Below are 17503 nucleotides of genomic sequence, written 5' to 3'. Positions count from 1 at the left end.
GAAAGTTCCTGATACCAGAAACACGGAGTCTGTATGAGCACCCTATTTAACTATGAGCTTAGACGTCAAGCCAAGTGAGGAAACATAATGAGGCACACAGTTCTAATTATCTGATGAAAGGAAGCACACAAGTTTGTTTGGAAAGACAGACTTCTTTTTCCTACTGATCTCTAGTAGAAATTTGCTGTGTGTATCTTTATATAAGAAATGTTGCATAGAAAATAGACATTGATAGAAGGCAAGGACAGCCTATTCAAGCAAAGCTCAATGCGTATTTCTATAAGATGTCAAGCTAATATAGCTTTGGTATGTTGCTTTCTGGTGAGCTAGCTTGATGCAGGAATAAAACTCTAAAAATCCAGAAAGGATTCAAACTGGCTGGCACAGGCTGAATTTGGCGCACTGGCTGTTTAATAAAAATTTTAATTCATTGCCAACATTCGAAAATCAGATTTTTCATAAAAATCCAGCTTTAGAGTTTCTTTCAAAAGGTTGCAATATTTGGCAAACTAAATCGCTTTCTTCATAGCCTTTGAACAGCCTTGAGCAGTCACTGATGCTTGGGATGGGTCATTTGTGCATCACCATCTCGGTCAGAAGGCTTCCTTCATTTGCCACGCTGGCCTGGCCTCTTGAGACTTGTGCACGTACGAGCCCAGATCTAGAAGAATGAACAGATAGCATACCCTTTGGATTATATCTCTTGAATATAAATTGTTTCATGTCGACTAAATCTAGATAGCAGTCAATTTAACACTGAGCTTTTAGCTGGTACATAAAAGGCAACATAATTGATTCCATGAATCAGAAAACGTTCGTGAAATAGCATGCTTGGAGCTGCGATCTGATGGAGTCGGGCACCAATGAAGCGATTGTCTTAAAGAAGTCACATGTTTAAGTCTGAGGGGCTTTGGAATTCCCACTGCCTCTGAAGACCAAGGTGGTTGGCACACAATCAAGTGGTGCCTCTTCCTCTACATTATTCCTCTTCCTCCTTTCTCCTGCCCCACTGTTCTGACTCTTCCCAGCACTGTCATGAGACATTTGTCTGAGTTTTCCCAGGAGCGGTTTCCCAACTTTGCCCTGGCCCAGATGCACTCTCACCCGTTCTCCCACCCTGCCCCCCACACATGGTGATTCATGCTATAAACTTGTGAAAAGACAAGTGGGAATTCAGAGTTCAACTTGTGGCACAGAAAGGAGAGGTGTTTGCTAGTCCATACAGTGACTGAACTATAAAAAAATACCCTTGACCTTCTTAGCCAATATTATACTCAACCAAGTTGAGTATAACTTTTTTGCCTACTGGACCATCTTTGGTGGTAGCAAGAAAGAGAAGTTTTCTTTAGTCAAGCAGTCGTGGCAGAGGGTGTTGGTTGTATGGGTCCGTAGACATCCCCTATCTTCTTTCTTGCTCATGGTTTTGTGGGTCAGAAATTTGAGAAGGACTCAGCTGAGAAGTTCTTGCCTGGAGTTTCTCATGCAGATGTAGACAGATGTTGGCTGGGGTTGCCGTCATCTGAAGACTGGGCATCCAAGACAGCTCATTCTTGTGGCCGGAGTTGATGTTGGCTGTGGGCTAAGAGCTCAGCTGGAGTTGTTGACTAGAGAACCCACATGTGGCCTCTCCAGCGTGGTGGTCTCAGAATCGCCAGACTTCGTTCATGGCAGCTGCCCCAGAGTGAGAACCCTGAAAGAACAAGATGCATGGCCTTTTATATCCAAGCTTCGGAAGTAGCACAGCATCACTTCCACCGTGTTCTATGGGTTGAAGTCGTCCTAAACATGTTCTGATTTAAGCAGGTAGAACACAAGCCTCACTTCTCAATGGAAGGAGTCAAAGAAGCTGCAGGTAAGTTTTAAATCATCTGCAAATTGTGATGCATCCACACATTTTACTCTTCAAAGATAAGTCTGCATTCACAAAGCCACATGCTGTCCAAGTCAGCTATTCATTTTAAGCAAGAAAGATCCATTTTGAATCTAGCAATGTTATGAGGGACTGTAGGTGAAAGACTCACTATCTATCACCTCATTTTCCCTTCATTTTTTATTAGCTGTAGAGGAATCTGGTTCCTTTGCAGGCTGCCCCAGATTTCTCTACTCATTTCTATTTCCTTTTTCTCTCTCCTCCTCCCTCCCTCCCTCTCATTCTCTCTCTCTTCCCACCACAACAGGATCTTTTTGTTCCACATCTCCACATACACACAACTTAGTTCAGACGTGGTCACCCCACCATTGCCTTGACATTACCCAACCGAGACTAAGGACACTCTCTGGGTAGCAGTTCCCAAGTCCTGAATCCAAGAATCCTATTGGTCCAGAAGGAAAAGACATATGTGCTGCTCAGCCAGGCCTGTGATCTCTGAGAAAGGGCATGGAAATTGAGGAAAGCTAACTTATTACATTTGAGTAGCAGAAAAACAAGTAATCAATTATATATAAGTTGGGTTCTAGTAACACAAAGCAGCTCTCCCAAAATCAGCATCCCCTTCACTGGCTTTCCAATATCTTCAGCAAAATTGTGTGATTTGCAGTCCACCCTGCATCCTGCTTTCTGCATCCATGACATCTGTGACCTCCACAGGTAGTGATGCTTAAATATCCTTGTTTCCTTTACTTGTGCAGCTCATTGATTTTTGTCCAAGTTCCCAATTCTTTTTTGTTTTTTTTTTTGAGGAAGATTAGCCCTGAACTAACATCTGCTGCCAATCCTCCTCTTTTTGCTAGGAAGACTGGCCCTGAGCTAAGATCTGTGCACATCTTCCTCTACTTTATACACGGGACACCTACCACAGCATGGCTTGCCAAGAGGTACCATGTCTGCACCTGGGATCCGAACTGGTGAACCCCGGGCTGCCAAAGCAGAATGTGCACACTTAACCACTACGCCACCAGACCGGCCCCACAAGCTCCCAATTCTAACTTACTGGAACGTAACATTTCTGGTCATGTAAGTCTAATCTCAAACATTACTTACCCCAGAAAAACAATTGCAAACAAATGGTCAGGCTGCACCCAGATAGTCTTAGCTTAAGGCAGAATCACATTCTCTAGGGCCCACCCTCTTTGTGCCCACACTTCCACTATTGGCCATGTAAACTTACAGGTGCCCCTCTTGTAGCAAAATCTCCATTTATCATTTCCTTAAATTGCTGTTTTTTAATTTTTTGGTGAGGAAGATTGGCCCCGAGTTAACATCTGCTGCCAATTTTCCTCTTTTTGCTTGAGGAAGATTGTTACTTAGCTAACATCTGTGCCAATCTTCTTCTATTTTGTATATGGGAAGCTGCCACAGCCTGGCTTGATGAGCGGTGTGTAGATCCACACCTGGGTATTCTACTGGGCTGGCCTCTTAAATTTTTATTTTTATATTTATTTTTAAAGAACAATCGAAGATAACAATGAATCTAGCTTGTATAACTTCAACATGTCCAGCATAACACTGCCCCAGGCCTGTGTAGCTGGGTCACTTAATCCTGGAAGCTCACAGGATTCAGGAGCTTGATTTTACATATATCATTATATAGCTGCTTAAGAAATACTCAAATGAATCCTTTACTGCCTCCTCCAAACAAAAAATGATGCAGGCCATCCTCAATTATAAAGGAAAAGGGCGTCGCAGTGACTATAGTTGTGCCCCATGTGAGGGTGCATGTGTGTTTTGGTGGGACTGGGGAAGGGTGCTAGCTATTAGGGACAAGAACTTGCAAATATCTCGTACCTGCTTCCTTGGTAATGAGGAGAGGAAGAGACCACACCAGAGTGCTAAGGATTTCAAAGAAGTGAGATGCATAAGCTTCAGAATCTTGAAGCAGTTAGTTCACAGCTCAGCCTAATCCAGATCCTACAAAAGCTCATAAACAATAGTATTAAATATTGTAAGAAATTAGAGAACTACAATCTCGTCAGTAATTTTAACAACATGAGGCTTTTTATATTCTAAAAATCTGCAGATTTTCAGCCGCCAAGACTCTAATTCACAAAGAACAAAAGCATCATGTTCAAAACAAGACCCAAAGAGTCTCTGGAACAAGGACAGGGTATGTAATCCAATGATTAATTTATAAATATTTGAGAAACCATTCAGCAATCCATTCCCATAGCATCTGAATAGAGAGTAGTAACACATTTTCTCATTGATTAGATAAGTCATTGTGCTCTGCTCTGATACCTTCCCATCAAGAGATTCAAACTGTTTATTCACTATAATTTGGAGATGCCTTTAGACTAAAACTTTTACTTAACCTTATGTAATCTCATAAGTGACAGTGAGCAGAAAGAAATCAAGACAAATACAATATCCTCCATTTTCAGCTCTTTTATTCCTTCCCCACTTACAGATGAAATGTACATAGACATGTTTTTAGATCAACCACAACTTCAAGAAAGATTCATCTAACTAGCAGAAGACAGAAAGTTCTAAGGATCAGCTACTTTGCAGAGCTGAAAGCAGTGGTTATAGAAGTGGATTTTCTCTCTTTCTATTGTGACCCTCTTGTCTGGATTTGGTGAATCCAAAGGAACACCTATAGCCAACTTCATTGCTTTATGGTGCCTTCAGTTTCTTTCTGAAGATAGACAAGTTGTACCTACTGAATAGAATGAAGAGAAGTCTCATTTTTCCTATAAGCAGGACATTTGTAACACTGTATTGCATCATGTTTTGATTTAGTATTACTTATTTCCTTATATGCTTATACTGTTTTCCTGCAACCTCTTGTTTCATTGGTGCATAGATAAGACCAGTTAGTATATTTTGTCTCTTTCATTTATTATAGAAAACACAAAGACTTTCCTCACTATATCCTTTTATTTCTCTAATCAAGCTTTTAAATAACTCAGGTTCATTGGGGATTAATGAGAGTTTTGAAGCTTATGTCACTGTACTCAACCTGTTACACCTTTCTCTTGAGATAACTCAAGAAACACATGATCTATCTCATGAGCAAGCCAACAAGAATAAGAGGTGGCTTTAGGAACAGGAAGCTACTAGAGCACATAGCAACATGAACAAATAATGTATAAATAATACACAAAAGTTCAAGTCCCATCTCAAGGCAGTTACAAGCAGAGGAGGAAGTAAACACGTAGTGGTCAAGAATTCAGATTCTGTGGTCAAAACCATCTGAGCACAAACCCCATTTGTATGATCTTGGGCACAACCAATAACCTCTTCAAGCCTCAGTTTCCTCTTCTGTAAAAGAGGAAAATAAGAATAGATACTCCATATAATTATTGTAAGAATTAAGTAAAATAAACCAGTACATTTCCTGTACATAGTCAACATTTTTAAAAATATGTGCTGTGGTTACGTTATACAAGGCAAAATGAAATAATGGTTTATCACAGTCGTTCAATGAAAAGTAGTAGAAGCAAAGAGAAATTAGTGATTACATCATTCTTGAAGACACTTTTTTCTCCAGTCACCTTCCTCTTTCACAGAGCACAGTTAATGATGGTCTCAATCTCAACTGCAATCTCTCTTTAAATGATCACTGCCCATAACTGTAAGCATCAAAATGTGCTAGGATGAAAACTTCCTTTGATTGCTATATATCTTGATTACCACATACAAATACCCACACACTGGCACATACAGGACCAGCCTACTGCCCTATTTCTTTATTCTACTCTACAAGACAGCTCTTCAAAACCACCTTCTGTGTTCACTCTTCATAAAAACTTCTCAACACAATGAGTAGTAGCCTCCATACTGGCAAACCTAATGATTAATCTTCAGCCTCCTTCTGACTTGTGCTCTCAGCAGCATTTGCCATGGTTGATCCCTCCCTTCTTCTTTACCTTCTTCAATTGGCTTCCAGGGCACCCTCTCATTTGGTCTCTACTCACCTCATTGACCAGCTCTTCTCAAACTCCTGTGTTGTCCTTTCTAGAGTTCAGTTCTCAGCCCATTTGTCTTCCATCCATGTTCACTCCTTCAGTGATATCTTCTAGTCCCATGGCTTTATATACTGTCTATAACTTATGGCTCCCAATTTTTATATTTCCAACAGTGACCATCCACCTACTGTCCAGACTCGAACGTCTGTCTTCCAACTAGACATCTCCATCTGGTCATCTAATAGGAACCCCAAACTTAAAATATTTACAACTCCTCCCCAAAATAAAACCTTTACCTGCTTTGATCTAATTCATCTCAGCAAAAGGCAGCTCTATCTTTCCAGTTGCTCAGGCCAAAACCTTCAAGTGGTCCTTGACTTCACTCTTTCTAGTATATCTCAGATCTGATCCTTCAGCAAATCTTGAAGGCCTCATCTTCAAAATATACCCAGAACCCAACTATTTCTCACCTCTCGCCACTATAACCCTAGCATAGTCTCTGGCTTATTGTAACAGCCTCCCAACTGCTTTCTTTGATTTCATCCTTGTCCCAGCATCCTCTTCTCTCACAGAACCCAGAGGAACTACTACTCAAAACATGTCAGAGGGATCTTCTATTCAAAAACTTTGGGGGTTTTCCATTTCCTCAGAGGGAATGATCTGGCTCTGGCTACCTCTGCAAACATCTATCTCCTACCAGTGGCCTTGCTCACTTGGCCATCTCAGCTGGGCCACTGCAAGTTTCTTGTTTCTCTGCTTGCAGTCTTGTCCAATGTTCCCTTAGTCTTCTCTAATCTCATTGGTCTCCTTTCTACTCCTAACATACTCTAAGTCCACTCTTTGCTACGCATCTTTTGCATTTGCTGTTCCTTCTGCCTAGAAAAATCTTTCTTCAGATAATCCATTTGACTTAGACCCTTTCCTCCTCAGGTCTCTGCTCAAACATCACCTAATCAGAGAGACCTTTCTTGGCCATCCCGAATAGAAAACTAATCCCTGCCCCAATCGCTTTCTATCCTATTAACCACTTTATTTTCTTCTTAGCACAGAAGAACACTACACATGCTCTAAGTGTCTATTTGTTCATTTGTTTATTGTCTCTCTGCCCCTGCAAGAGTGTAAACTCCATAAAGGGAAAGACTTAATTTTAATCACTGGTTTAGTCCCAATGCATAAAATAATGCCTGGCTGACAGCAAATGCTCAGTAAATATTTGCTGACTGAATGAATACATGAATGAATAAATTAATCTTCCACTCAATGCATAATTCATGGTAGGCAACAAAAATTTTTAAAAGTTAAAGGAATAGATTAGACTTGAGTGAATTAGCAAATAATGATAGTAAACAATCAATGAAATCAGTTAATTGTCCAGCTGATGCCATTGGAAGCTGATTTTTTCGTTGGTGACATTTCCAATCAAAGAATCACTCCCCTGACTAAAACCTACCACCAGATTGAGTCACTTGGGACATGCTGCTAGGCCAGTTTTTCTCCTGTGTGACCTGGATGACTCAAAGAGCCAATGACAATGTCACCTGTATGTCCCAGTACCTCCACTTGAAGTCTAGAATCAACTGTCAACTTCATTCCAGTACATCTTGCTCAACTTGGTTAACTCGAAACTGTTCATTCGTTGAACAAGATTGCTGTTGCATCTTTTGTCATCCACTTGCTATGTGACTAATTTGAATGTTAACATTTTTAAGTGAAAATGCTTTGATGCTAAACGAAACCATTCAAAGACTTTCAAATGTCTGGATATGCTATTTTTCATGGGGGAAAAAAGGGCAACTTACGATTTTTTTAACTTAAGACTACTCATAAACTAAATATACATGACTTTAATGGAGTGTCAGGAGTCCAAACCAATGATTTAAGCATAAGAACATCTCACCAAATGCTAAGTGTTGTGGCATACTGTTTGAATTTGTGTCCCATATATTAACAAACCATATGCTAAGCTTCTAAGGCATAAAAATTTCCTCCTCGCCACCCCAAGTACATAAAGTGAGATGAACAGTGGTAAGATGCCCAATCTGATAAAGAAGGTGTTAAGAATTTTATATTACTTATTATCATTATTTGTTTTGGAAAAATATTTTTCTTTTAATATTTTGAATGGGCTTTGCTACTATCTTGACAGTCCATTTAGAAATTCATATTGGTATTAAATGGCCAATGAAGTCTTTTGGATAAAAGGGTCAAAGAGTTCATATTTCTAAAGATTCTCAGGGAAACAAAAAGAGAAGAAAAAAAGAAAATGGGTTACATTGTTATAACCAAGTAAAAAAAAATAGGCCTGGATAGTCATGGGAGATGGTACAAAACCACACACAACTACTCCTTTATGTAAGTTTCTGGACTTGCCTTGGGGAGGATGGTCAGCTTATTCAATTCTCATCTCCAGAGATACAGAGAGGAAGCCAGGAGCTTGGGACACCCAGGTAAACTACCTAAGGGACTTCTTCAATTTCTCCCAACCTGAGATATTGGTTTGCCACCTCCTGGAACATTTGCTTTTAGCTCTATAAAAATTAGACCACAGTGGCAACAAGGAGCCAAGAGCTGGGCAAAGTAATGCACAGTGCTATGTTAAGTTCTTCAAGGATATGAAGAGAAATTGTAGCCTCCAATATGACCATTTTAAAGAGTGACATCTAATGACACTTATTCTCTAGGTGGGTCTGAAGTTACCCCTAGTAAAATCAGTTAACTCCTTTATTCATTGATGGTATCAGTGGAACATTCCACAGTCTCTCTCCTACTTGGTCATAGAATCTTACAACTAAAGGCTCACAGACTCCAATCCTATTCAATCCACAAGAATAGATTGATCAGCTATAATGCAGCGTGCCGGATACTTGGAGATTCAAGAACAGTCCAAAAACCCCATAGTGCTCCCTGTCTGGTGGAGCAGTGGTGCTTAGAGGGAGAAGCTGCAGCCAGGTCAGAGAAGACTTCCCAGAAGACTGACTCTTAAATCTTGAGAAATGAATAGGAGGTGACCTGAAAATAGCGATTTAGAAGTGGAGGGGGAAGACAAGAAGGGGGATATCATCTGAACTGTGCTGTCTAGTACTGTAGCCACTACCCACTTGTAGATATTTAAGTTAATTAAAAATCAATAAAATACAAATTTTAGTTTCTCAGCCACGCTAGCCACATTTCAAGTGCTCAATATCTACGTGTGGCTAGTGTTTACCATACTGAACATCATTACAGAAAGTTTTATTGGACAGCACTGGCCCTGAACAAAAAGAAGAGTGAAAGCACCAGAGACCTAACAGCAGATGTTGGTGGGAAGAACTGTAGGTGGGTAAGTACAGCTGGAGGGTATCCAGAGAGGGTACCCAGGTGATGAGGCAGGAGGCATAGGTCAGCACAGGCAGACCATGGAGTTCCTTGGCTGATAGCACAAAATGGAGGAAGGATTCGAGTCCTGGCAAGTTCTGCCTCTCATTATCGACCAGTCACTACAGCATTGGAAAGCTGCATGGCCAAAAACGTTTGAACAAGCATTCTTAGTTCACCAATTGTGTTTATGAAACCATATGTCCTCTGGTAATGATGGCAACTCACCACATCATGAAATCATTTTTCTTTGTAAAAAGGAGATAGAATTTTTTATTTGGGCATCTTATCCCTCTTTTTGTTTTTTATATATTAAAAAAAAATTTGTGTAACATTTCACACTTACAAACATTGGGTTTTTATAGTTTCTTGGGTCTATAACACACAGATTTTGGTAGAGCCAAGTTTTGGCTGTAGGAACACATGATCATGTGTTCAAAACTAAGAATTCAAAATGATTGTAGGCAAGCTCCATCTAACCTCAACAAGCATTTTTCCTCAAACAAAGATCAAAGTGAGACTTTAAAAATAACATAGATAGACTTAGAAATATACTGGATTGCCTCCATCATTTAGGATTCCCTCTCCTGCAATCCTTGGCTTTCTAAGCAGGTGATATGAAGGCACAAAGGGAGTGGGGTCAAGCATCCATTGCTTAGCTATGTGACTTTGGCTTAGTCCCTTAACCTCTTCGACCTATTTCTTCGACTGTAAAAGGGTGTTAAAAATGTCACTCTCGAGATGTAGCAGAGACTAAGTTAATATATGTAGGGCACTCAGCACATAAGATCACTCTGTGAGGAGAGGGTAAGGAGGCTGGGAGTGGCTGTTCGCAAGGTCATTTATATACCTGACGATGCTACAAGTTTGTTCTAATACTTCTGATAATGTTTCCTGAGATGGGTTTTAAGACTCTTTACACCAAAAATGCACATCAAAGATTATGAAGGGACATCACAAAAAATAATAAATAACTCACATTTATGTCGGACCCAAGCGCCCAGCACCTACAAGCCTTCATGAAATGGATGTTTATCACAGAGCTTCCCAACTTTCTCATTCACAGTATGCTTAATGACTCAATAGTTTTTTTCACAGGGCCCTACACCAAAATGCATACCTAGCATTTTTATTTATTAAGTAGTTAGGGCCAAACAACATTACAATGATTCATGCAGTGTTCAACAGATGTAACTGTGTTTTCTAAGAAAATTTAAAATAAGCCCCAGAGCCCTTATGACTTCTTTGCAGCACCCCAGGGCACATTGGTGCATGGTTTGGGAACCATGGGTTTAGTGTTTTACACTTTACAAAGTACTTTCACAGCTATCAGCTCACTTATCTTCACCACAAATACTGTGAGACTCTATGTAGATGAGAAAACAGACTATAAGACAGTGCATTCAAGATTTCATAGCTAGGAAGTTGTAAGTCAAGACACAAGTTTATTGAGTTCCGACTTCAAACAGAGTCTTCCGCCTGATCTGTATGCTTTTTCTTCCTCCACTTAGCATGTCAATCGTATCTTCTATCAATCTTTGTTGTTTTCCGGTATCATTTCTCACAAAAACTTGATACACAAGAAATCTTTCCTTGTCAAGATAATCCTTTTCAAATTTTTATTTTAATTCCTCAACTAGACAAAGTGTTATTCCAAAATATTTTTTACAATGAGTGAACCTCTACAAAAAATTGCAGCAGGTCTAGGCATATTTCAGAATAAAGCAAGGTACAAGGTTTCAGAGGAAATGGTAGAAAAGTTGCCATGCAAATTACAGAATGAAAATGATATCTAAAGTTATTGAAAGATTGATATGTGCCAGGCACCTTACTAAATGATTTACAAAAATTAATCCTTTCTAGGGGCTGGCACAGTTGCATAGTGGTTAAGTTTGCCTGCTCCACTTTGGCAGCCTGGGGTTTGCAGGTTCGGATCCTGGGCATGGACCTATGCACCAATCATCAAGCCATGCTGTGGTGGTGTCCCACGTACAAAACAGAGGAAGATTGGAACAGATGTTAGCACAGCAACAATCTTCCTCAAGCAAAAAGAGAAAGATTGGTAACAGATGTTAGCTCAGGGCCAATTTTCCTCACCAAAAATAATAATAATAATAATAACAACCAAAACTAAAGCTTTCCAATAACTCTATGGTGTAGGTATGATTATCATCCATATTTTTAAGGTGAGAAACTTGAGGATCAGAAGAAGTAACTTAAACAGCATACAAGTGAAAAAGATTTGTAATAGCCAAAACAATCTGGAAAAAGAAGACAAGTTGGAGGATCATATACAACCTGATTTTAAGATTTACTATAAAGTTACCATAATCAACACAGTGTGACATTGGCAAAAGGATAGACACATAGGTTAATGAAGTAGGATAGAATCCATAAATAGATCCACTCAGTGGGTCAATTCATTTTCAACAAAGATGACAAAGCAACTAAATGCATAAAGTTTAGTCTTTTCAACAAATGGTGATGGAACATCTATATGTGGAAAAAAATGACCCCCAACCCATACCTGACACCACATACAAAAATTATATTCTAAATAGATCATAGACCGAAATGTAAAATCTAAAACTATAAAATGTCTAGAAAAAAAATAGGAGAAAACTTTTGTGACTTTGGGACAAGCACATATTTCACAGGACACAAAAAGCAAGATCCACAAAAGAAAAAAATTAATAAATTGGACTTCTTCAAAATTTAAAAGACACTTTAAAAAATCAAAATATAAGCCACAGACTTGGAGAAAATATTTGCAGCACATATCTGCTAAAGAACTTGCATCCAGAATTTATAAAGAATTCTCAAAACTTAATAATAAAAAATACAAACAACCCAATTTTAAAAATAGGTAAAAGATTTGAACAGACAGTTCACCAAAGAAAATATATGGATGGGAAATAAGCACAAAAAATACTCAAAATCCTTTATCATTAAGGAAATGCCTATTAAAACAATGAGATACCATCACACAACGATTAGAATGGCTAAACTTTGTTAAACTGACAAAATCAAGTGCTGGTTTCTTGTAAAGGTAAACATATACTCACCATACAACTTCATAATCCCATTCCTAGGTGTTTACCCCTCAATAAATGAAAACATATGTCCACACAAAGACAAATGTTTATAGCAGCTTTATTCATAATCACCAAAAAAACCTGGAAACAACCCAAAGTCCTTCGACTTGTAAGTGGATAAACAAATTGTGTTCCATCAATACACTTGAGTACTACTCAGCAATAAAAAGGAAGAAGTAACTGATACTTACAGTATTTCATTGTGGGAACAATTTTTTATCCTTCATTTCCCTTAGAATCAGTCTTACAAAGCATATTGCTGTGGTCATATTTGTCATCACACTGTTAAGCAATTGTAACTTGCATTTTTATCATCACATATATTCCAGTCTTATTTTACAGAATAGGCTAGTCACCTGAATTGGATTTGGCAAATGTTCTAGTCTCCATCATGGGATTCAGTAGATACACCCTAATCAGCAACACCTTCACAAATACCCAACCACTTGGCTGATCACATCCCTTAGGTATTGATTTTTGCTAGTTTCTATTTCAGAAGGTCAACTTATCTTAAACTTATCTTCAAATTCTCCTGGAGTCTTACTGTAACCCCCTAATCCCTGAGTGTTGGAAAAAAGTATGAGACAAAGTTCCTGCTACTGTCTAATCAGGGAAACAGAATTCATGACTTTTCCTGGAAGAACCCAATTTCTGGTCACTTTACTCTTTGTAAGAAAATTGAGCGATTAAATAATTTAATTGCTATTATTTTAGAAGTTTTTCATAAGAATTAATTGGTATATCAGGGAAAAATTTATTTGTTCAATCATATGTCCAATTTTTCACGAGGAAAATATGGAATATATATTACACAACATATGATTTATAATCCCTATGGCTCAGAACACTCCAGCCTCTTATTATAAAAATAAAATTATAGTTCTTGTTCTAAATCCACTTGAAGCAGACTATTACTTTGGTGGCACCCAGTGAACCACACCTTGCAGTATTCGTGCCTTTGTGTATTTCCCTTCCGCACTGATTCTGGGCGTGGTCCTGTGAGTACAGAGGCTTGATAAATGGTTGCACACTGGGCCTTGTCTTCTTGGCATACTCACTTTTGGGATCTTTCTTTCTGGAACCCAGCCACCATGATGTTGGAAAGCACAAGGAGCTTCATAGAGAGACACAAGTACAAGAGAACCCTTGTCTCCCTCTTCTTGCCTTCTTCAATCCACTCATGGCAGCTAACCAGATTTGGCTATGCTCTAACACAGAGGTTTTAAAACCTCTTGGTCTCAGGACCACTTGGCACTTTTAAAAATGATTAGTGATGGAGTAAGTTTTTGTTCATATGAGTTATATCTAGTGATATTTATTCTATTAGAAATTAAAACTGAGAATTTAAAATATATGTATTAATTCATTAAAAATAATAAAACCATTACATGTTAGTATTAATAACATATTTTATTAATATCTTAAACATTTTACATTAATATTAGTAGTAACTATATTTCCAGAGAAATAAACTTAGTGAGGAGATGGGACTGTTTCACATTTTTTGCAAATCTCTTTAAAGTTGGGCTTAATAGCAGATGGCAAGATTCTCATATCCACTTCTGCATTCAATTTGTTGTAATATCACCTATCAGGCAGACTCTGGAAAATGCTATTGTACACTTATGGGAGAACAAGAGCAAAAAAAGCAAACAACGTCCTAGTATTGTTATTTGAATAACTTTGACTCTGTGGAACCATGCACTTTGAGAACCAAGAGATGTCCTAAGGGATGGCAATGGACTCACATCCAGGAAGCAAGCCAGGTCTGTGAATGGCCAGGTAGAGGGCAGCCCTCTGCCAACATGGAACACAAGGACCATACTAAAGAATATGCTGGGGACTCCATCACAGGAATATACTCCCTTATACCAGTTTGCCTACTAAGCTAACCTACAACCCCGTTTCACCTCCTGGTCTCTCACTGTCTGATTTCCTGTTTCACTTCCAATGACCACCACAAAGCCAGGGAGAGCTCCTCTCCACCACAGGACCTACTCCAAGCTTCTTCATACCTCAGAGTCTAAACCAAATACATCCCTAGCTCAGAAAGAGGAAGCATCCACACCTCCATCCAAAACCAAGACCTTCGTCTCTGAGGTTTCATCCTCGGCCTCGATATTAGGTCCTCCACAGAACGACCGACAGTGAACATATCCATTCCTTTTAAGATAATCATCACCCTCATCCATAAGGGTGTGTTCTGGCTCTGAAGCCTGGAAAGAACAATCGTTTAACAACTGACATTATATTACCAAAAGTCTGAGTTGCACAGTCTTTAGCAAAGTCTCCTTGTTAAATATACAAAAAGATAAATAATAATAGCATTGACAAGGGACAAATTAGTGATATAGACAACTTATTCTGTGCTGTCAGACTATAGTGTATGAGGAATAGAAGATGTTAGTGACATAAATGGAACTAAATGTCATTAAACGACATAGTAAGTGACATAAAATGACATCAAAGGAACTTAGCGGATCCTGACCAACATTTGTGTAAAGAAATAGAATAGACCAGAGGACAATCTGTGCCTAGGTTCATGTTGGGTTCTGCCATTTACTAGCATTGACTTTGGGGAACTTACTAAACTTTTGGCTACTCAGTTTCCTCAACTGTGAAGTGGGGATAATCGTTCCTACCATATAGGATTATGAGGATTTAATGGGTTAATATTTTGAAGGTACTTACAACAGTGCCTGGGACATACTGGGTATTCTTTAAGTATTTGTTTAACATAACGTACAAAGTGTTTGTGCATGTGTGTATTGGGCTGTGATAAAGTTTGGAAAAACTGAAAGCTAGAGGAAGTGAGACATAAACTTAACTCCGTGGACAAATAGGATGTAGAAAGCAAAAGGAGTGTGTGTGCTGGCGATGGGCTTCCACGGTAGGGAGCATGGGGTGTACGGGTCTGGGTTTGTCTCTCCTTCCACAGTCTGGGGAGCATTCAAGAGAAGGAAGGAGAACATTAAGAGGGGAGAAAGTTGTTGTTTCACCTTCTGTAGAATTCTTTTGCATTCAAATCTCCTTTATCAGGATCCAGATGTTTTAAAAATGATGTCAAGCTGTGATAAAAACAGATGTACATGCAGGAAATACAGCACATCTAGCACGGAAGACTGTGGGTAATTCAGTTTGTTAATGACAAGTACTATGTAGTAACCATTTGCAGATGATCATTAAAATATATCCCCAACAGTCATTTCTTATGGTTGTTATTGTTTTCAAGTCTCCATCTCTAAAAAACTTTTAAAGCCACTTACCCAGCTGGGCTGAAAGCAAGTTACAATTAGATAGTTACTTAAGCCTAAACAGACACAAGGAGAGTGGACAGTATGGTTTGAAGATCTCCGATCCCATATATGTTGGAACCCAGTCCAAAGAGAATGTTTGCAACTTCCACTAACCTGCACAACAATTTGGATCAGGATAAGATCACTCTGAATTGGTTAAGACCATCTAACTTAGATCACTGGACAAAATTTTAAACCCGACAATCTTGACATGAGAGCTTATTTGATCATTCCTTATTTGTGATATATAACTATCCAACGCTTCCTGATCTGTTACCAAACAGAAGCAAGACTGGAAGATAACGAAGTGGAGGCTCCTTGTGTTCAACTACACTTAATCTCAGTGTCAATGAAAGATCCATTTATGTGAATCAGTTCAAAAACAAACCTGCAGGGAATCTCTGTACTGGTGATATAACAATATGACTCAGAATGAGATCTTGAGGAACCTTAAAAGATCATCATCAAGCAGGCTGTCTCGAGGCAAGTAATGTATTATTATAATCCCTATTTTACAGATGAACCAAATAAACCAAAAAAGATTAAGCAACTTGGATCATGAAACTTATAAAGGGCGAGGGAAATATAACGCCCATAGCCAAGCATCCCAGAGTGCTCTTGGTATTGTATTGCTTAGGGCTTTCCCCATCTTCATTTCTATTATTCAAGAGTATAGTGTGTGTTACAAGTCAGGTATCAGCTGTGTAAATAGGTACTCGTTCTGAAAAAGACATGTGTCAGTTACCTGTAGGGCAAGATTGCCCCAATGATAGTCCCTGTGACCGAATCCAGTTGGTGTGATGTGACTATACACTCACAGCACATTTCATGCATAAGCTGGACAATAACAGAAAATACTTTCCTTCAGACTCTCTGGTGATTCAGGTAGTGGAAATCCACCAAATTCACAGTTAGGGAAGATGAACAGGTTTGTCAACATTATACCTCGTGGAGTGTCAGTCACGAGCTTTTCATGGAGAAGCAAGTTGTTTTGGTTTTTTCTAATGACATATTTGCATGTAGTTAGGGAGGTGTGTGCCTATCAAGATCTGTGACTATGACACCGGGAAGTATAGCATTAGAGTGAAACCCATGAGGCAATGACTTTAAATACAGGTGGTGGCCACAATGTCTATTATTAGGATCCAGGAGATACAGTCAGAAGTAAGGTTGCAAAATGGCAGGATGGAAGGCCAATTCGCCCTGACAAAGTGCAAAGGCATGTTATAAACACTTGCGTGAACAAACAGCCTGAGCAGCAACCACAACCAAGAGAAAAATTAGAGGAGGCTTTCCACAACAAAGGAAGCATTGTTCTCCTGTGGCCGCCCTTAAATTCATCCTTTGTTGAAGAAGACGCTTAGGCTCCACCATGGAACTGTGGCGTCCCACCCAGCATTCTCCCTGTGGGCCAAGTGATGGAATATATTGATTCACAGGGAATTGTTCCTTCTGACCGGGGATCCCACATCTTTAGTTCAATAGCAAAGAGTTCTCCAAAACACAATGAGGTACAGGAGGCCATGCTAACAGCTGGTAAGGCAGATGTGGGCAGTGCCAGTTCTCTCCCAGAGGCCCGCACCCTGTCTAATCTGTGGCAGGACAACTACCTCAGGGCTTCCATTTCTTCATCTTGATGGTGGGGCTCCCCATGCTGGCACTTGGTGACGATTACCACTATATACAAGCATATCGCCCTCCATGAGGCTTCCTTTTTTCCCCCCAAGTTATGGAAGCCAAAACCCATTTGCTAAGGGAAATCAAAAACTTTCAAGAAAACACATTTTGGTTGTGTAACAGACGTGGATGGTGCCAGACAACTGTCTGGGTCCACGTAGAGTCAGAGGGGGAATTACAGAAACAGGGATAAGAGGGAATCGCAGTAAACCCTCCTGCTGGGGAGGCCTCCATCAC

General features: G+C 39.4%; 1 long non-coding RNA gene across 1 annotated transcript in view; it reads right to left on the bottom strand.

Annotated features, from left to right (window-relative positions):
• Positions 1-1313: 1313 nt before the first annotated feature.
• The window catches only part of LOC124247706 (uncharacterized), a 32856-nt gene continuing 16666 nt past the window's right edge, over positions 1314-17503 (bottom strand). The window contains exons 2-3 of the long non-coding RNA XR_006890795.1: positions 3725-3847; positions 1314-1690 (exon numbers count right to left, since the gene is read on the bottom strand). This is a non-coding gene — a long non-coding RNA (uncharacterized LOC124247706). The remainder of the gene's footprint in view (positions 1691-3724; positions 3848-17503) is intronic.

This window comes from Equus quagga, chromosome 11 (genome assembly GCF_021613505.1).
Source record: "Equus quagga isolate Etosha38 chromosome 11, UCLA_HA_Equagga_1.0, whole genome shotgun sequence".
In the NCBI taxonomy this organism is placed as follows: Eukaryota; Metazoa; Chordata; class Mammalia; order Perissodactyla; family Equidae; genus Equus; species Equus quagga.
The sequence above is the reverse complement of the archived record's forward strand: the minus strand, read 5'-3'. Positions and strand labels throughout refer to the sequence as shown.